Source organism: Gymnodraco acuticeps, unplaced genomic scaffold (assembly GCF_902827175.1).
Source record: "Gymnodraco acuticeps unplaced genomic scaffold, fGymAcu1.1, whole genome shotgun sequence".
NCBI lineage: Eukaryota > Metazoa > Chordata > Actinopteri > Perciformes > Bathydraconidae > Gymnodraco > Gymnodraco acuticeps.
This window is the reverse complement of record NW_022992265.1, coordinates 3,354,408-3,374,861: the sequence shown is the minus strand read 5'-3', so window position 1 is coordinate 3,374,861 and position 20,454 is coordinate 3,354,408. Positions and strand designations below refer to the sequence as shown.

General features: G+C 39.6%; 1 protein-coding gene across 5 annotated transcripts in view; it reads left to right on the top strand.

Annotated features, from left to right (window-relative positions):
• cadm2b (cell adhesion molecule 2b) overlaps nucleotides 1-20,454 on the top strand; it is a 150,589-nt gene that overhangs the window by 67,998 nt on the left and 62,137 nt on the right. The window contains exon 1 of one of the 5 annotated variants that reach the window (XM_034206999.1): nucleotides 7,387-7,485. The exons of the other annotated variants lie outside the window; for them this stretch is intronic. The gene's annotated coding sequence lies outside the window, so the exon portion shown is untranslated. Of the gene's footprint in view, nucleotides 1-7,386; nucleotides 7,486-20,454 lie in introns of those variants that run through there. 5 annotated transcript variants of the gene reach the window in all.

Genomic DNA, 20,454 nt, shown 5'->3' with positions numbered 1-20,454 from the left:
TCAATCTTAATAACTCACCCTTTCCCCTCAAGCACTTAGCAAATGCAGTAGATTAGCAGTCATGTTCAGAGGTATATCTCTAAAGGTGACGGCAATGTCATTTTTCACCGGGCAGAAAAAATATTTTGTGTGGACTTACAATGGAAGCAAAATGCATGTTATTTACAAAGTGCAAAGAAAGGTAGAAACAAATCTATTAAGTGTTGCTGTGACAGCCCCGAGTGATCAGATGTAATCCTCTCAGAGAGCTAATGAGCTTTTATCACAGAAGAGGTTTGTTCCTTTCTATGTGTGGGGATGGAGCTGCAAACGAGTATGCTGTTCTCCTCACTGACAAGAGTGTGTTCATTCAACTGTTTAACATCCATGCAAAGGTCCTGCCTGCTCTAAAAGCCTCCTCACAGAGCAACTACGCACACATGAGTTGATTGAGCCTTAAAATTAGACCGATTGTTATTAATTCCCATTTTCATTATATTTCCGCAATTAATATTACCCTACTAAAATCTGAGTTCATTAGTCAGGGGGTTTATCTTCTTCATACTTTAGTCAAAACTCAAATTTGAAGTTACCCCAGAGAACATCCAGAAAATGTGTTGCAGTGTTGTGTGTTCCCCCTCATTTTCAGACAGAATGCTGCCACATCGTTTGAGCTGTATTTTCTTAGCTTTGATAACGTTCTATTGCAGCAAATCTTTTTATCCACGCAGATGTTTGCTTCAGTAGTTAGCAGTTCACACAGCCCTCCTCCGGCAGCTGGCTTTACCTCTGAGGACTGGTTCAATCACAGGAGGCTTTCATGTGTCAAATAATTTGAATAGTGACCTCTGTGACTCAGTGGCACCCTGGAGATGTGTTCTCCAGGTTACAACGCTAATCTTGGCTGAAGTTTAAACAGGGATTTATTAGCATTGCTGAGTACATGCATAACAAATTCCCATCTCTGCCACTTTTCTAAAGCTTTTGAGTATTCTAGAAGTGTCGGGAAGGATATTTGGAGGTGAGTTTAATTAGAGCACAACTCCCCTCTGCAGTGCTGGCAAAATAATGCATAATAGCTTAAAGACACAAACCTCTTTATAAGCTTGTCATGGTTGTGATACTCTTTACTTCTTTACTGTCCTAGAGGATGTGCGTAGAAGCTCAATTTGTTTTTGAGGAGGACAAGACATTTAATAGCCTTTTTCACTTGTCGTATAAGTTCACTTCAGGTCTCCCTCACTGTGTGTGGCTTGTATGTAAATGCGGTGTTCAAATGTGAGTGAAAGCGATTGATTTTTCTTTTCCTCGAGAATTCGGTCAACAAGAGTCTGCAGTCTGACGACACAAAGGATGGGTAATTGTTGGTCACATATATCTAGCCTAAATGTTGGCACCTCAATCCTCACTTCCAAGTAATGGAAGTGGCCAAATAATAATACATTATAATGCAGCTGCCATAGTCATTGCAGCCATGACCTTATGTTAATATAGAAACATACACATTGCATTTTGAAATGAGTTCAAATAGCAGTAAATGAAACAAGAAAAATAAATGTCATTATCTGAACAAGGTTATTACCAGATTAGAGAATAATTAGTGTTCGGTGTGAAAGTAGGTGATTATAAATGTTCCCACCTGTTTTTAGTCACAGTAATTTGCCCAGCCCTCACAGAGCAGCGTTGTTTTAACTCTGAGCTCCACTAAACACCGATAACTGTGGAGATTGAACATGAGCATGGAGAAGATTTCCCTGTTGAAGACTGTGCAATGAGTGTACCTGTGAATGGAAATCATATTCCCAGATTAGTCAGTGAGGATTAGAAGCAATGAGCTCCTTACTGAAATATTGAGATGGTAGCAGCGTGTCGGTTAGATAGAACAGTCTATTTCTGCACCGACACCATTGTAAGCTCTCTGTCACTGTCCTGATGTATGGCTATTTTTAAATAAACAGTGCTGTGAGATTTTCATGATTAGGTGTGAGAATCAAGATGTTCTGGTTACCTCTCGGATTAATAAGATATCACAGCCAAGGACATAATTTTGTTTTGCCACCTCTTCTATTTTAAAATATTAATGGTGCATTCAGTGCTATTTATTCCAGTGTTCTTGGCTAGGTCTTAAGTTACTAACACATACCTTTTCTGGTAGCTTCTCCTGGTTATGATTTCTTAATTGTTCATTTTTCAGGACTTGCTCAGGTCTCCTCTCCAAAGCAAACGGACCTGGTGATTAAAACCGTTTACAAAAACCATTGCTGTAACATTTTTAGCAACATTTATATTTCCTTTTATCCAACATGTATAAGTTATATACACCACCTGTAGAAAACATGTTTCTGTCTTATCACTACTGTAAACAAAATACCAGAGTATGGAAACAAAAAGGTGTTTAAATGTCAAATATATTTCTGCACCCATATATGTATTTTTATTTTCTTCTAAGACTTATGCCTTATGAAGAGAACTGATGCTGTATTGTTTCATTCATTGTTATAATAGCGATAAAAATGAAATGATAAAAACCGGAATTACATTTTTTTTTAATAAATGTATTGTTTGCAGTTTCCCTGGAAACTTAAATGAAATGGTGAACAGTGTGTCACCTTATTTACTTAGCCACATGAGGTAAATATAAATCCAGAGGACCTTTTATAAGCTTTTTAAGCACTTTGAATTGCCTTGTGTTGAAAAGTGCTATATAAATAAACTTGCCTTGCCTTTTATTCTGAAATCCTGTGTTTGACAGGTTTCCAAATGCTTTATGTTACATGTAACTCATTTTGAAGCGGGATTGAGAGCGTTTTTGTCCTCTGAAGTGAAACTCAACATGTAAGCAGAGCAGAAGGGTGACCTCTCTCTTGATGTGGCGTTCAGGTATGAATCAGACAGCCAGCTGTGAAGGCTGATCATGGAAGCCATCAGCCAGAGAACTTTTCAAGGCAGTCCAGGTTCATCACCAACTGTTCCAAGCCAGATTGATGCTGGGGCTGCATTGAAGGATTGCTCTCTGGTGCAGTCATTGGGCACGGAGATTGAGGCTCACCCATGGCAGAGCAATGGTGACATGACTCATCACCGGAGAATTATATGGAGAGAAGGGAGATGAAAAACACAAGGCTCCTACTCAATCAATCTGGTTTACTGGAAATTATGAATGAGCACCAATGTTGAGAAACAGCGTATAGTAAAACAGGAAGCACTCAGCTGACTTGCTTTTTATTCGCAACACATTTGTTCTACTCTAATGTTTTGTTAACTGAACGTAGCTTGATGTGCTGAATTGCATAGCATCCCAGGGGTTCACAAACAAACCAGCAAAAATAAAGGCTTAAACAAGCAACAACAAAGCCGGAATTCCCAATGGATTTGATTATTTTGTCCAACTATGGACGATTGTAAACCCTCGTTACATTCTAGGGATTGAGAAAAACAAGCAACGGGGCTTAAAAAGATGCCTTTCAGCACAAATGTGGCAGAGTAGCAGAAACAGGATTCGGACACATTTGCTCTCCCCATCAGGCTTGTTTAACAGTGCGTGGTGGTGGAGTGCTGCAATGTCATTGTGCCACAGAGAAATGTCAAATGCTGTGTTAATATTTGGTTATGGTGCATCCATTATGGGGCCCTTGATAAGAAAGGCATTTGTATTCCCATCCTCAGACTGATACAGTTTGTTGTGCGACTTTTATTCAATAACAATCTTTCATGAAAGATAAAGGTGTTGTCATTCTGTACCGGCGTAGTTTAAAAAAAAATGGCACAAAGCCATATTCCTAGCTTCATTTATTTCTTATTTTATGTTCCATCATTCATTACTTTCATCCCCCTATCGTTTTATTTGACTTCACAAAAGTACCTCGTACCGAATCATTTTTTTTGAAGTAGAGATGGTCTCTGCAGACAATTATTTTACCAGAGTGAACGATTAGCTCTCCAAACAAATTCCTCTACCTATTCCCACCAAGGAGGACTGAAGGTCATCCATCTGTCTGGCTCTATTTTTCCTGTGCTTTGTTGTTGAGTTGTTTTTCCAATATGTGAGGCGAGTCATTCCGTTCAATACACCGCCCGCCTCGGCACTCCTGCTCGGCACAGTGATAAATCACAACACAGAGAAACAGAACTTTATTTGCATTCAGCTTCCATCCACTTCTGAAGACGTGGATTTGGAATTGAATTTTTTCCCCTCCCAGCTCTCTCTTTCTCTTCAGTAAGCGGCTCTGATCTCAGAGCTCTGAGCTCTCCAGCTTGTTTTGGGAAACCTGATTCCGCTTGAATCTGTTAAAGCACAGAAAACATTTGCATAGCAATATAAATGCCACTTGCAGGTTACCGTGTTCTCGGCTCAGTGGCAGGAAATCAGTTAGGAAGTGCATGGTCATTTATGTCGCCACAAATTACGGAGATTATTGTAAGAGGAGAGAGCGGCGGGGGCAGGCCTAGAGGATGCAACCCGCCACCAGATTTAGGAAGATAAACAGTGGGGCATGTGGCAGGATGTTGACTGGCTCCCTCCTGGCTTTTCAGAGCTGCAAAGGGAATGTATCACGTCAAAGAGGCCATAGCCTCCAGCACACACCAGATTGCTCCCTCTGCATACGTACTCACACACGCATACACACTCTCACAAGTGAGCCTGCTCAAGGGCTGGCCCCTTCCACTTGACCGCTCTCGGTGGCAGAGAGGGTCTACTCCCTGTGACAGTGGCACTCTATTGTCCTCCTGGAGATGGAGCTCATCCCCTCCAACCTTCCTTTGCTGCAGAGAGCGTGCGCACATCTTGCCTCGTGTGCTGTGACTTTCATGTCATACAAGCAGAGGTGAAAGCTGAGGCATCCTGGCACGACACCTTCCATCAAGCCTTTGGCCGGACGCTGTTTCCTCTATTTGCTTTTCCTGAACGAATTAGAGATAATTTTGCATTCATCTGTGAGTCAAATGAGTGAACGATGTCGCGGGTGTAGAGCCAGGCTAATCTGCTTTGCTCGATCCTGTTTGAAAAAGACTGACAAAGTGCTGATAAAGCCTGAACAGATTCAAAGCAGGTTAATCTGAAGAGGCCGCAATATTGTTCCCACCGGATCACATTTCAGTTTGAGACACCGTTTGGACATGGGAACGCTGTGATCCCCGATGTGCTAACCTCTTTAAAGCTTACACCAGGACTCATGCAAAGGACATGCCCTTTATTTCTCTAGTTTCATATTCACCCAGCGTTGAAGAAGAACTAAATTATTAAGACTTCATAAATGATTTGAAACATAGAACATATTGCATCATGTTGAATTAAACATCAACAATAAAAATGGTGAACATTTTAAAAGTGTGGATATATACACGTAACTGAATTGTAGCTATTGCTCTTCATTGTGCCACGTATAAGCTGCATACAAAGTTGAGGGATTTCCCCAATTCTCAAGAGACGTCTAGCTTTGAAACTACACACCTCCGTGGCAGGACTGCACTTTTGGCTGCTGCATGGATTTACATTCTATCACCACTATCAAGGACAGAAAGTTTGGAGTAAATGTTTAGAGTTACGAATACAGAGGGCTTGAAAGATTGGAGGTAATGCCAAACTTTTATGTTCTTGTTTTCTCCACTTTTTGTGGATTTCAATATTGGGTTTTTCATGTGAAAGGAAAAGCATCCAGCTCAGTTTTTAACCATTGGTTGTTTATTTTATTTGGAGTAACACCAGTGGTCGGTGATCATTAGGATTTTGAGAAATCCCCTAATTGTCACTTCAACCATTTACCGCCAAACTGTCTCTTACACTTACAGCTGTGGCAATTTATGTTGTACGTTGAAGGATGTCAGGATGCTTCACAGAATCATTATAAAGGCATGAAATCAGTCCGACAGAGGAGTTCATGGTTGCAGAACTGCAGTTTGCTGTTTGGTGTAATTACCACTCTGAAAAGTTTCTGGATAGGATTCCCCAGTCTCAGCACAGTAACACTGGTTATAGGACAATTACTTGAATCATTAACATCTCCACCTTCACATGCATAGTTGTATGCACTGCTGACCTTAGCACCATTAAATACATAAAGCTAGTCGTGATTAGATCCTGAGTGAAGGCATTATGTGAACAATTGATTTGATCCTTTGAATAATCATTCTAACTCTGTTTAATATAGTCAATACAGTGGGCAGTAATGAGTAGCATGCAGGATTACATTAGAGGTCCTTTGACATTTCACTGGGTCCAAGATTGCTTTGGGCACAGACATCCCTCCTTGCTAGGCCTAATGAAGCATTGTGCACTCCTGTGGCAGCCTACTTAATCTCCCCACCATGGCAGCATTGTTTAAGAAGAAACTCTGTGTTGGGAGGTTGGAGGTGTGAGTGCGAGCCCAAGTTCCCATCAGGAGTCCACAGAGTCGATATTAAGCGCCATCTGTTAAGGTGTTCAGTTCAGTCAGAGGTGCTTTAGTTGTTTCTGATTGTTGAATTATGTCAATACTTCTAAAACTAGTGCAATTTTAAAATATGTGAAATGTGTGTGTTTGTTTTCTGCTGCCTAAATGTTATTATTGAAGCATTGATGGTACACAATATGGACAAATATAATTTTGGAAGACTTGATAAGGAGGTACATTTAAAAGATTGTATTTTTAATATTTAACAATTTAACTAAAGTAGTTTCTTCTTGCCATTTTTCAATCAGCAACGTTATTATTTTTATAAATACTGTATATAGTCAAACGCAACTGGATTTGCCTAGATTATCAAAAAAGGCAAATCTTAAATACGAACACCTATTGCCGCTTTAAATATGTTCCCTCTTCAACCACTAAGATTAGGCAGCACATACAGTAGTATTTTGAAAGAAAAAATACAATGTACTTTCAATTTTCTACAATATTTCCCAGTTTTTTTGTGTATAGAGAGTACGCTGTGCCAGTTGCAGCACTGCTTGAAGGATAGATGCAGCAAAGACTCTGAGAAGAAGGAATTTGTATTGATGGCTACCCTTTGTAGGGTTGGATCTGCTCACTTGTCACAGTTTGCCTCATTGGAAGCCAGCAGGACGCATCAAGAAAAAAGTTTGACACCTCCTTTGTCTCTGAAAATGCTGACGCCTTGACACGGCTGCACAACTACTGGTTTTTCTTCCTCATGATTATAGACTCAGCGAGTGCTTACCCAGATGTCATCACACTGTTCTGTTTATGTTGGCATGTTGAGGGGTGAAACATTGTTATTATAGAAATGCATTACCACCCTTCATTAAACTGAGACCAAGCGCAGGCAGGATTATGTAAATGAACCCCGATATGAAAATCAGTATGCCCAGGACATAAAGCCAGCGGTGCCAAGAAGAGCTGGCTGGGACGCTCTCACTCGGAGCCAAGAGTCTCTGGCTCCAGCAGTGGAGAGCATGTGTTGGTCCCGATGTTGGAGTTACTTTGCATTTTTGCTCCTGACAGTCTTCATCATCCTTTTGGAAATCGTCGGGGTAATTGGAGAATATGTCAGCACAGAGATAAAAAGGTACTCATTAACTTTTCTTGGAGAAAGCCTTTTTTTCACTCATTATTGTTCGACACAATTCAGTGTAATGGTCCCTTTTTAAGAACTATCACAATTGTAATCAATCAAGTAACGACCTCAGCCAGTGCATCTCCCTGTTCTTTTATCACATCAGACTGGCTGGTTACAATCATTTGGCACACATACATTCAGACACAGAGAGGGAGGGTGACACCCAGTCATTAGCAGCATATTTTTGGATAAATCACTTCTGTTCTGTTTTTGGAACTGTTGCTATTAATCTACACGGCTTGTTATCTCAAAAAGTCTCTGTGCTAAGCCGAGCTGCATACAAAGGGACCTTAAATACATACTTTTAGATGCAGCTGTATTGGACAATTCAAACAGACTCGATCAGTATTTTACAATAACATTTAGTGCTCTTCGTACACTGAGACTAATCCCGCCAGCTCAGGAAAAGAACAGTACCTTCTCATTAGCTCCAAGAGTCTGCTCACATCCCCACACAATAAAGATGAGACGGCTTCCTAAGTGTGCCCCACCAGGCACATTTTTAATAGTGTTGCCATAAGGAGGAGCCTTCATAAGAAGCATCAGAATCTCTAAGTTTGTGGCTGCCCAGGGAAGTAAAGCTCCACAGGGCTGAAGGTGATGGCCATATTGCCCGCAGCTCTACCAGGGGAGGGATGAATGTTGCCGGAGGCCACTGTCAGGAGAGCACGGCTGAGCGCAGTACTTGTCACGGCTCCAGAGATCCCTACCCCAACAGAGAGCTTCCATAAGTATTGGCGGAGGAAAATCCTGCTGATTTTTACCGTTGCCGCCACAAAGCTCTGATGCCTTCTTCGTGAAATGATGATTAGATGACAGCAGCTGGAGACATGCTCCGGTTTGAAAATTAGACCGTATCAATTATTCAAAGATTCACCTGGCTTCTTTGCTTTCCGGGCCCTAAGATTCAGTGACACTCCTTTCAAATCTCTTTGGGATATTCACAGCGTGGCAGAGGCAGCTTGTATGGATGGCTGTGTAAAACAAGAACAACATTAACTTTGACTGATGTCCCGTGTATCCATAATTAAACCGAACATCATCCCTAGGGCTAGATATATATCAGAAAAGATGAGTCAGGCTATGGGCCTGTGGAACAGCATGAAATAATGCCCTTGGCTGTTAGCACTTTGTCATGGAGCCACAGATCACAATGTGCAGACCCCATGGCACCGCAGACCACCACTGGGCAGTGGACATTATTACGGAAAGGCCTGTGGTTCTAATGCGATATATAATAAACCCTGAGGGTGTGCTACACAGACAGAGGAGCTATGTTTCCTTTATGGTCAGTCTGTCAGTGATGTATTGTACATCACTCTAAATGAGAGGAAATGTGTGGCTTTCTTTAATAGCCTTTAGCATCATACAGTGCTTTACTGATGTCTTTTTAAGTGCACAGGCTCTTTCAGTTCCTTTGATATCAAATTGTGTGTTTGCAGGTTTGTGATGAAAGCCAAAATGTATCCCATTACATTTCAAGTCGTTTTGTCTCTGCCACAGTAATGACAGCATGCATTATATTCAATATATTTAGGTTGTTTGCAGGTGGTATTTACAGTCTGTCTTGATGGGGACAAACTCCTTGCCTATAGCATTAGAGAAGGAGAGAAAATGGTTTTGATGGACGCATCACAGAGAGCTCCAGAGTACTGTCTGAGCTCTCTGTGAGGGGATTATACAGAGGTTAGTGTAAGAGGTGCTTCTCTCTTCAGCAAAGCACTTAAGAGACCAAGTAAATGTAGTAGGATGTATGTACATTTTAATCACAGCAATATTGGCCTGCTCTTTTTAGTTTTTGCAATGCCGTTGTCAGATTTAATCGAACCTTCACTCATTATAGCATTAATAAAAGGGCTCAAATCCCTAGAGTCCTACCATTTATTAATATATGAATGGAGGCATTTGGCATTGAGAATGACAGCTAAATCTAAGGTCAATGAGGAGAAGGAAGGGGAAGCTGTGAATTTGGTGCAGCTGAACACTTATGCCCGATGCCAACATATTGGGCAGCTCTGGTTGCTCTTTCTGGAAGTCTCCTGGGCCCCTCCCGGAGAAGAAACATGATCAGATTTATAGGGCAACAGCTGCCACCCTTCTTTCTTCAAGCTACTTGGCTGCAGGGAGATTTGTTAGTATTCACTCTCATCACTGATAATCTGATACCCATCTTTGACCCGGCAGTATAATGATGATAATTCTTAAGACTGTCAGCTTATCCCTGGCTGCTTCAGTAGACCAGTTAATTTAGGAGTGTGGCTTCCTACCCTCATACAATAGAAAGGCGCACAAGTGTGCAAGAGAATGTGTGGGTGTGTGTGACAGTATAGATATTCTTGATGCAGCAGGAGGATTTGAGTATAGGTGGGTGTAAAAGTGGGGTCACACCGTAGCAAACTTGAAGCACATTGATTTGTCTCCGCAAGGTTCATTGACTGTACGTTTTTTCACATATAAGTCTGTTGTTGATTCGGTAGAACTGGGTGGCATTGTGTTTCAGTCAATCCATACACTGTTTTGTCTGTGAAAGGAGATCAGACACTTTCAAAGCAAACTTCAGAACGTGTTCCTGAAGCCATCAAGCTTTTCAAGTCCTGTAACTTCGAAGCCATACTATTTTAGTCTAACTTTAATACATGTGTTTCTACTTTAACTTTCTTGATTGGCTTCTATACTTGTCCCCCCTGCCTCTTGTTGTGTATGCTGTAATTGCAACCATACATTGAAACACTCAACTCTGCCACCATATCCACCATATATTGCACTATAGAAAACATTACACATTTTTTAAATGTGCATACAGTTTAATTGCCAGCAACAAAAACTAGACTATTTGCAAATTAAGGGTGTAAAAAAATACAAAGCATATTATCACCTTGTCGACTATGATGCATTGCTTTTTTATCCCAGTGCCCAACATTACATGATGTACAAATGTGCCTCTCTAATAATACATCCTACTTACACATTAATCACTTTGTTATAATCAATCAACTTGTTTTATAATTATGTTATATAACACTCAATTCCAAGTTTGAGAAAGACTGACATAAGGAAAAGATCTCAACACTTCTTGTGGTTGTGCACTTGTTAGTAGAAGTGATTGGACAAAGAATAGCAACAATTACAAATCCCTTCAGAAAAGTGCTGTCAGCCTCGCAGAAGGAGGTCTGAGTGTAACCCTCACATAGAAGTTCTCTGAGTGGTCTGTATGGTTGGAGAGCTTGAGGACTTGTTGTAGGGAGTCACAGCTGTGAGTCCTGGGAAGCCAAGGCTGGATAGTTTCAGTGAAAGAGAATGTTCACACTGAGCCGATGTACAGTCGACTGAAACTCCAGCGGTTTCTGTGCTTCTGTTTTCTGCCTGTGCTTCCTTGCCAAAATTGGATACTGTCCTCCTGTCATGAGTCATTGGTTATTTTCAGAGATGTTAAACCTGTTCAATCTGGCTTCTTCTCGAGTGTGGATGAAATTCAATGAACAGAACATTGGTTTGCCTAAGTGATACTGTAGCTCTACCCGGAATGATATCCTTGTAAGTAAAAAAACAGTGTTATTACCCAAATGTTGCTGGTTGATTGAAGATAAATAGGTCTTGGACACTTTTAACCTGCCTTGATCCTCCTCACACGCACTACTGATGTGGTGTTCTCCCAGTCCCGAAGCCTGCCTACAGCATATCTAAGACACTCATTAGCTCTTATTTTTTCAGCATGGATCCTGGCCCAGATGCAAATTATGTAGTAGTTATTTCAGGCTAAGCTGCTGGTGTCAGAAATAATGGTATTGTAGGTGTGTGGGTAAGAATAGTGCGACAAGTGCACTTTCTTTCGCTCCAAAAGAGGAATAATGAAGTACATGGTCCGCGTATCCCAGGGGAGATGTAATTTCGTTAGCACACCTGACAATCTGTGATGTGCATTCCTTTCTCAGGAGCACAGAACATGATGTATTTGCTCTGCTATTTTTGTCTGACCTAATTGGACATTATTCGCATCACATCAATGACAGGTGTAAATGTATCCAAGGAATTTCAAAGTTAAATATAATTCCCCAAGGGCTGAACATATAGACGTTAAGGCTTTACTGTATGAAATACTTTATGTTAGCTGTCCTTGGTAAGTGTTATATTTTGAAGCGCTGTCAGCTGAACCATGAACACAGAATCATGAATTAACTGTGAGACAACATACTGTAGATAGAGACAGACAAATATTGTGACAAATTTCATCTCAGCTTTGCACCTTTTGTTGAGCTCGATTGCTTGATCCTAACCATGACCACATGTGGACGGATAAACTGATGTTCTGTCACCTGTGGAAAAACCAATCATTGTAAACTCACAGTCCTCTTTTGATGGTTCCAATGCTGTTCCAACCTTCACTTTTACGTGTAGTTCATGTGTAAAATGTTATTTGAACAGCAATCTGCGGCCCAATATTTGCTGCCCTGTAAAACCAGAGCAATCTCTCCTTGCAGCTCGGTTATGGGGTCTTCATCTCACAACAGATGTGACAGTAATACTGTATGGCCCAGATACGTGAGCTGCTGCTATTATAGGCTGGTACACTGAGTCCTTGTAAGTCACGCTTAACGTCATCGGGGAAATCTATTACCAACCCATCTTGTGACAATGATTTAACTTCACTTAGAAAATATATATTATAGGGATAATATATACTCCAAAATAAAAAATATAATTTTTGGTGGAGGGAACGTTGAAGCAACCGCTTGAATGTCTTTGTACTTTGCTAGGTTCACTATTTGTAAAATTGTGTTGGTACTTAAGCCCGTCTTAAGCTCCAGTGCTCAAAAAGTGTTTTTCTTGTCAACAAAGAGAAAGTTGCTATCCTATTATGTGCAATACATTCAGCACAAACCACTTGCTCAACAAAAAAATGTATTTTTATATTTCGAACAAATGTATTACCAGATTGGATGAGTAACATCCCCTTACAGTTTATATTACACTTTTCTTTCTGTGGGTGGCTAGGTTAGTTAAAGCCCCATTAATCATTGCATGTTAACACTGAATCAAATGACATTGTGAATTGAACACTAACAGCCATCCTCTTCACATAACCAAGAGGCTTATCCCCTTATTCCCTTTTTTTTTGGCTCGCACCTTTCGTTTTACACCACATGTGTTGAAAGGGTTTAATCTCAACACTCACATTTGTCTTATTTCCCACACATTTCAGCAGCAAGGAGAGAGGTTTTTTCAGCAAGAAAAATATGATAACTGCCAATGTAGCTGTAAAGCAGACATATATACAGTATAGTGTTGATATAGTCAGAGTTCAGCAACATATGATACTCCTCAACAACAGAAATGTTCACTCTGTACCAACATAACTTGATAGACTACTTTTAATCAAAATCTACAGATTAAAAAAGGGAAGGTAATCATTTTATACAAATAATGTTGCTCTGTTATCTCAGCTCACCTTAAAACAACAAACTCGTTATATAAATTATTCATACAAGGCCCAATATAAGATGTATCATCTTCAGGATGTTTTGCAAAAAAATACACTTTAACTGCCTTATTTAAATTGTGTTAATTTGTAACCAAGAGCTGATCTAGGTTTATGTAAATCTGTGAGGATTTGTACTAGTGTTTCAAACTGGCCTGAATGGAAGAATAACTTCCATTACTCCATTTTGTAATTCGATAGATTTTTCCAATCTGAAAATGCCTGTGAAGTGAATTTCACCTCTTAAATTAAATCAAACATTAACTAAATCTATGATGTATCATCAATAATGTATACAAATAGAGAAATGTGTGGGGCACTTACTGCTCTTTCTTCCTGAATATCCAGCTGCAGTGTGTATGTGGTTGGTACATGTTCGAGTGCTGAATCCTGGCAGTTACTGCTCTGCTGAAGATGTGAATCCATGCAGACTGCATCCATTCGGAATATAATAGGCTATCATGGAAGAGGCCATCATCAAGTATTGGCATTTATTATATGATACAGATGACATAAAACTCAAGCAGGTTGAGTTTGGCTTGTTTAATTGATGCACGATCAGTAGTTAAACTGTATAATAAAACATTGAAGGCCGTCTCAAGGCTGAGACGTGATTATGTTGTGACGTTCTGCTGAATTCCAGTGGAAATTGGCAGCTTTGACATTTGGAAAATAAGAGGGATGAGCTTCTGTTTGACACTTTCCTGTTGTCAAATCATAAAGGAAACTCTAAGTCTGTGAAGTGGAAAGCAAATAATCTGAAATGTCATTTATGTTTACCAAGCTTTTTCCCCCCTGTTTTGGTGGTGCTTGGGAGGGGTCGGGGTTACATCATCACTTAGACACTGTAGATTTTAAAGGGGCAATATGAGCCACTTTTTAATCTTACTTTTACAAAAGAAAAGCTAAATATAACAAAAGTGTATGTAATAATAATAAATTATATTTCTATAGCGCTTTTCTTGAACCCAAAGACGCTTTACGTTTGGGAGGGAGGGTAGACAAACAAAACAAAAACAAAACCAAAAACAAACAAAGAAACAAAACAAAACAGAAAAGCAGTCAGGAGGAAGTTGGTTGAGAGGGGAGGGGCTTATGGATACAGAGTTGAAGAGGTGGGGTTTGAGGCGTTTATGTGTCGCTATTCTCTTTCTGGTCCTAAAAGGAGTATTAGCATAAATGTTGTAATGTAATAGTTATTTCTTTAAAGAAGCCATATTCACATTTCCAATGGTGTTATCTTGTATTCATGTTTTATTTTAAGTTTGTGAAGTGGCTAAAAAAGCGGATTTGCATTTAATTTTAAATTACTTTTGAACTCATTTGTTCATCTCCAATGAACCTAATTACCTTAAATATTATATTTATTAAATATGGTGTAAATACCTAACAGATCCAAACTACACTGGACGAAGATACAACCTTACATTTCCAAGCTCACAAGGTTAACCCCTGCTAACTGCGAGCAATCCATCTTTGCGGAGGAAGAGTATTCTGTCTGTCCATCAGGAGTGTGATGAAGGGTTTAGCCAGGAACATCACTTAGCCAACACCACACCCCGACTCTGGCCTCTCTACAGAGGCTGAAATGATACTTCAGCAGCCGTGTGTGAACAGCCCCTTCCCACACCATCCATCCATCACTTCAGACACATAGCAATCAAAACACATTAGTCCAAGGGGATTTTATTTTAATTGTGAAGAGGTTGCTTTGAAGGGGGGTTAATAACAGTAGGGTAAATGCCACGGCATGCCTTTTCTTTGTCACATTGTAAATACATTTACTAATTACTAATACTAATAATAATTTGTGGTCAAGGGCATTCAGTGTGGCTTGACTGGGATGACTGCTGAACTGACAATACTGACAATTTCTGTCAACATGGGCACATGAACAAATCTGATGATTGCTGGTCTATGAAGGAACTATCAGCAAGACTGTCATGGATATCAGTTATGACGGTGCAATATTACACGTTGCACAGGAGACAGACAAACGGGTGAAGGAGACACTTGTTTGGACAGGGGGTTCAGATAAGAACATGTTGGTGGTGTTGTCTTGAGAATGTGAGAAGCTTGCCCTGGTAACTTCAGTCAATAGTAATGTATTTCCTGTTTCCTCTGGAGTAAAGAGTAAACCATGAATACATAATCAAACAAAGGTGAAATAATCTAGTACAAACAAAAACCCCTGTTAGACCCATTAGTGTGAGCTGCTTGGGCAAACCAGAAAACTAACTGCACTTTCTCTACTTTAGCTAATGGTGCTGCATGGAGAATAAGATCTTGTGGCAAAATAAAATGCTCCTAAAGCAGAGAATGGCTTTCTAATAGATATCTTTCTTTAATACTAAAACGTTTCCATGTGAGTGCAATCATGAACATACCAAGCCTTATCTTAAAGCAGTGTCTTCACCCTTAGTCCCTGGCAAGTGGTGGATTAGAGAGCTATAATTATTGAACATGGTGAGGGAAAATTGTATTTATTGGCATTATCTCAGTTCATGATGTCAGCCTTACTCGATTAACTCCTCGAGTGAAGAGTGAATGAGGTTATGAGCCTTATCAGGTGGGATTGTGCCTGTGAGCTGTTTGCTGTTTGCCTTTGTCAGTCATGAAGACCTACTTATTGATGGCTGGGGTCCGGGAGGCTAAACCGATATTACAGTTTTTAATGGCAGCCGTGCAGATAGTGTGCTCCTAGTACAGCGCAGTGAAACATTTTCTTCTTCCTGCCTCTAAGCAAACATGCATTTAATCAACTTCAAGGCTTAGTGCTGAAGAGTAGCTTTAGTTATCTGTTAATGAAAGCAATGAAAATACACATAACCTGAGTAAAGGCAAGGACTGACACTTTAACACATTCCAAAAGATGTTTGCAAAGCTATCATACCAACTACTCTCTAGTGTCGGCATCATCTGAGGTGGACAAGCTGAAATGGAGCAACACAACCCGATGACAGATGAGGTGTTTGTTCTTCGCTGAACATATCTGTGGCCATCTAAGCAAAAACAACAGATTACAAATGATGGATGAACGGAGTGGGATGCCACTTTGAGTGCAGGCTAGCAAAAAGTAGAAAATCCATTTAATAAGGATTCTGGAAAGTGTCTTCTTATCATGGGGTGACATATTATGAAAAGCAATATTGTGTGGAATTTACCTGTATTAGGAATGCTACAACACACCTATGCTGGAGTGATGCATTAGGAAGACACAACTATGGCAAATAAGTACAAAACATTTTCAAAAAATAGATGTTTTGCTGGCGACTCATGTGCAGACGGTTCATTCCGCAGAATACAGGAATAATAATGACGGCAGATATCTCCCTAAGGATCCTGTTTGGTGAGAAATAAACAGCTGAACTCAGCTGTTTGATGCCCCGGTTATCTTCATACATATGGATCTCAGCTACTTCAGACAGCATTGTTGTAGCCCATTTGAATCATTGTCAGCCTTTCCTTTCCATGATTGGAACAGTTTTACTCCTGCTGGGAGATAAGAGGAAGTTTAGCTCAGTGTGTGAAAACGTGGTTTGAATAAATAAATAATTTGTTAATCATCAAAATAAATGTAGATGTGTCCTTGCGGTTAGCCAAGGGAAATGTCAGCCTCTTGATTTCATGGGTCATTCTAAGCTATATCCTTATACAACTACTTTCAAAGACCTTTCAGTAACTTTAATCTATGTCATTTCTCTTTCTATTTGCTGTGGCATGTTGCAAGACTGGATGCCCTCAGAGCACAACTTCGATGATAGCTTGTGATGGCCTGCCCAGGTGCAAGAATAACATTAGACTTGCCGGACAGGTGGCAATGTGAGCAAGGAGGGCTTGGAGGCTCAATAATGAGGGCTATGCCAGCTAGCCTCCCATCTGTTGCCATGCACAGAAACTCTGATCCATTAAATTGCGGCATACTCAAGTTTTGTCACAGATGAGAAAATGGCTATTCCTCCAAGGTGTGATCTCTGGGTTTCTAGTACCTTGAAGCCATTTCAACTCACCTGTTAAAGCACATATTTTAATGGGACATTTTGTGTCGTTTAGCTGAATAATGTTTGCATTGATCATTTTTGTACCCATGAAGAATACCTTCATTTGAAAGCCACAGTATTATTTTTAACATAGAGCATATCATTTTGTTCTACCCATACTTGCCCTGCAGGGAAGCTTCTTGAAGATCCCACTCTGCCTGTGTACTCACTAATTAGAATATGTGGCAGTGCTCAGAGGGAAGGTGCCTCATAGGCAATGAAAAGCAATGAAGCAAGAGATAAGAACTCCTTAAAAACACTTAATATCAGTGCTTCTCCTCAAACCCATTTTTCTTCTTAGGATCAGTTCACCCAGGTTGCAACAACCCCATTAACTATGATGCAGGTAATAGGGTTTTCTTTTTTGGTGCTCACAGCTTTGGTCTAGCAAAAATATTTAGATTATTATTTTATTTTATTAATATTAAAAAGAAAGATCTCTTTTCACACTTAGTTTATTAACCTGTATCAGCATATTTGTAGTTACGAAATGTGCTTTATAAATTAAGTATATTATGTTTAGTATATTATTACTTTTGGTCATCAACAGAATACTTTTTAAACTGTTTCAACATAATGCAGTAAAGATGCATATTTCAAACCATCAGCATAATACCAAAACGGCATGTCTGCCATTTGGAGAAAATGTCATTTTTTTCTCATATGGATATATTTATTTATTTATATATATATAAATACTGTATATGGCATATAATAAGAACTGTGTCCAACCAAACGTGTTTCCCAAAAACACAAGAAAAACACAAGATCCTTCTGAAAAAAGCTTGAAAGAAATCCTGCTTGTCCACCTATAGACCAACATTGACGCATGTAGGTCACGGGGGGAGATTTTGCACATCATAGTGAATACATCTTTGAGCGGATACATGCTCTTTATACTGCTTTTGTCACTTTGTAAATCTACTTTGACGATTACACTGAGGAAGTGTCATGAATAATCCACTGTATCCATATGGAGGAATGTGGATAAGTACTGCCTTGGTTGAACACAAACAATCTTTTCCTTGAGCGTTCTTGTTTTTTGTTCCATGTTCTTCTCTCTCTGCCTCTGCCTATCTCTGTGTCAAACCGTGTCCTTTTATTGCACTAAATCCAGCAATAAACATAAAAGGGCTGTTACAGCAAAACAAGAGGCTTGTGTTTTCTCTCTTTTGAGGCTCTGCTTAGATATTGTTTTGTAAGGGAATGAGAGACTCTTCTAGGGATTAAGAGTAAATTGTGGCACTGGGAAATCAGTTACTGGGAATCATCCTGTTTATGGGGATGTTTGAGAGGTGAGCAGTTTCCTTGGATTTCCCACTCTCAGCAAAGTGGTTGCCAGATCTCGAGGTGTGCCTATGGTGTCAAAGGAATTCCCAAATACCCTTTATCAAAACCAGCCTGGGCACTGCACTCAGTCCATCTTCTGGCTCATTTCCAGCAGACACATCGTCTTGTCCACAGCAGGGCGTGTCTCTGGTGGTTATTACCCCTCACATCTCCTCTCATCCCTGAGCTGACTCCACCAAGATCTGGGTGGAATGGTCTGTAGCGTAGTGGTTACTTGATTTTCCTAAAAAGAAGAGGGAAACACATGTTCTATGTATGTTATCAAAACAGTGACATTATGTCATCATCGCACTTGAGTATTGATCAAACTGCTGCATAATGGACCAGTTTGTGTCACAACAATAAGTGAAGAGAGTTTCTAAGTCGGTCTCCTAAAGCAACAGTCACATTGGCAGTGACTCAAAAGGGGAGATTGAAAAGAGTAATAAGGCTTCTATTTAACCCAAATTGCTTTTTTGTTAACTTAACTCCTCAACTGCTTCAGATATTGGAAATCCCTAAACCATACCATTACTGTTTGGGGTGAATACTATATATTATTATTATTATAATAAACAACAGTTGATTCTTAACAACTTTCTAAATTGAATAAAAGGAACAGGGCAGGAAAGGTAATAATTATAAGAAAGAAAACATTAAAAAAAAAATGCAACCTCTGACCACAATAATAATTAAATAGTTTTTCACCAACCTCCAAAATTGATTTTACACTCCCATTAAAGACAAGAAATATGCCACCTAATTCCCAAATCATATTAATGTTGTTTTAAGTGAATGTAGAGGAACAGCTTGCAGTAAGCAGGGATTGAGTCAGAAAAACAACAGAAGCTCAATTTGTTCATGCTTATTCACTTTTATTGGTGAATGATTACAGCACTAAGCAGGAAAATAAACCTATATAGGCTATACTACCTCGGTGTATCTAAAATCATAGGTAACTGTTTACACAAGGACAATTTGATTATTTTAAACATGCAGTTTTGTTTGTTCTTTGGTGATAATGGCTTAATTCCTTTAAACTGTGCAAATGTTAGTACAATTATTTGACCCATGTTGTTCTCACTGCATTGACATACCTGTCATTCACCAATAGCTTATGGAAATATTGTGAAATAATATTCAATCATAATAATATCAAAATATATAGTGGCACCATAAGCATGACTAATGGATTTTAGACTGGGGCCACAGTAGCTGTTAATTGCATTACTTAGCCTAATGCCGTAAAGCATTGACATGAATGAAGCCATTAGTTTCACCAGGTTAATTTGTTATGGTGTCGTTGAGAACTTAGAAGCACCATCTTTTTAACAAGGAGGATAACGGTTTATTAGAAATGTCTTCATTCAGAGACACAGATCGCATAACTGGCATGAGGTGAGGAGATGAGGCTTTCTCACCCTCGGACTAGGGCTGCACGATTTGGGGAAATAATGTAATAGCGATTTTTCTGACAGATATTGCGATTCGATTTGCAACTAGTCGGTGGAATTTCATCTCCGACTTATACAACTCTAAACATGCTTAGAATTCTGTAATATTAGTCCACATCAAAATCATTTTTACTTGATTTAACTTTCATCATGTGTTGCTCAGAGAACAGACATCCATCACTGTCATGGACCCAGTTTCTGTTTCTCCTGCCACCATCATCTGGCGGGCCACTGGTCCAGCGGCAGCTAAATCTTGTTGTAGCCAGGTGAGACCAGGTAACACGCATCATTGATCCAAACAGCCTCCTAATTTCCTCCAGCTGCAGCTTTTATAGGCTGTGTAAAGAGATTTCAAACGGGCACAAGATGTGCTGAATGATGGAACGATTGCCAAAGACCTGATGTCAAATCTTATTAGAAAAGTGAAAATGTTTAACTTTAAGATTCATTTAGGTTAGTCCCGAAAAAGAAACATATATATATATATGTTCTAACTGATTTTAAAACAAAATAAAATCCTGTTGTTTAGGTGTTTGTGTGCTAATCTTAACTGTGAACAGATGATCAGATATTTGGTTTGTTTTTGTCGCCAAAGCCTGGACATAAAGTATTTAATGAC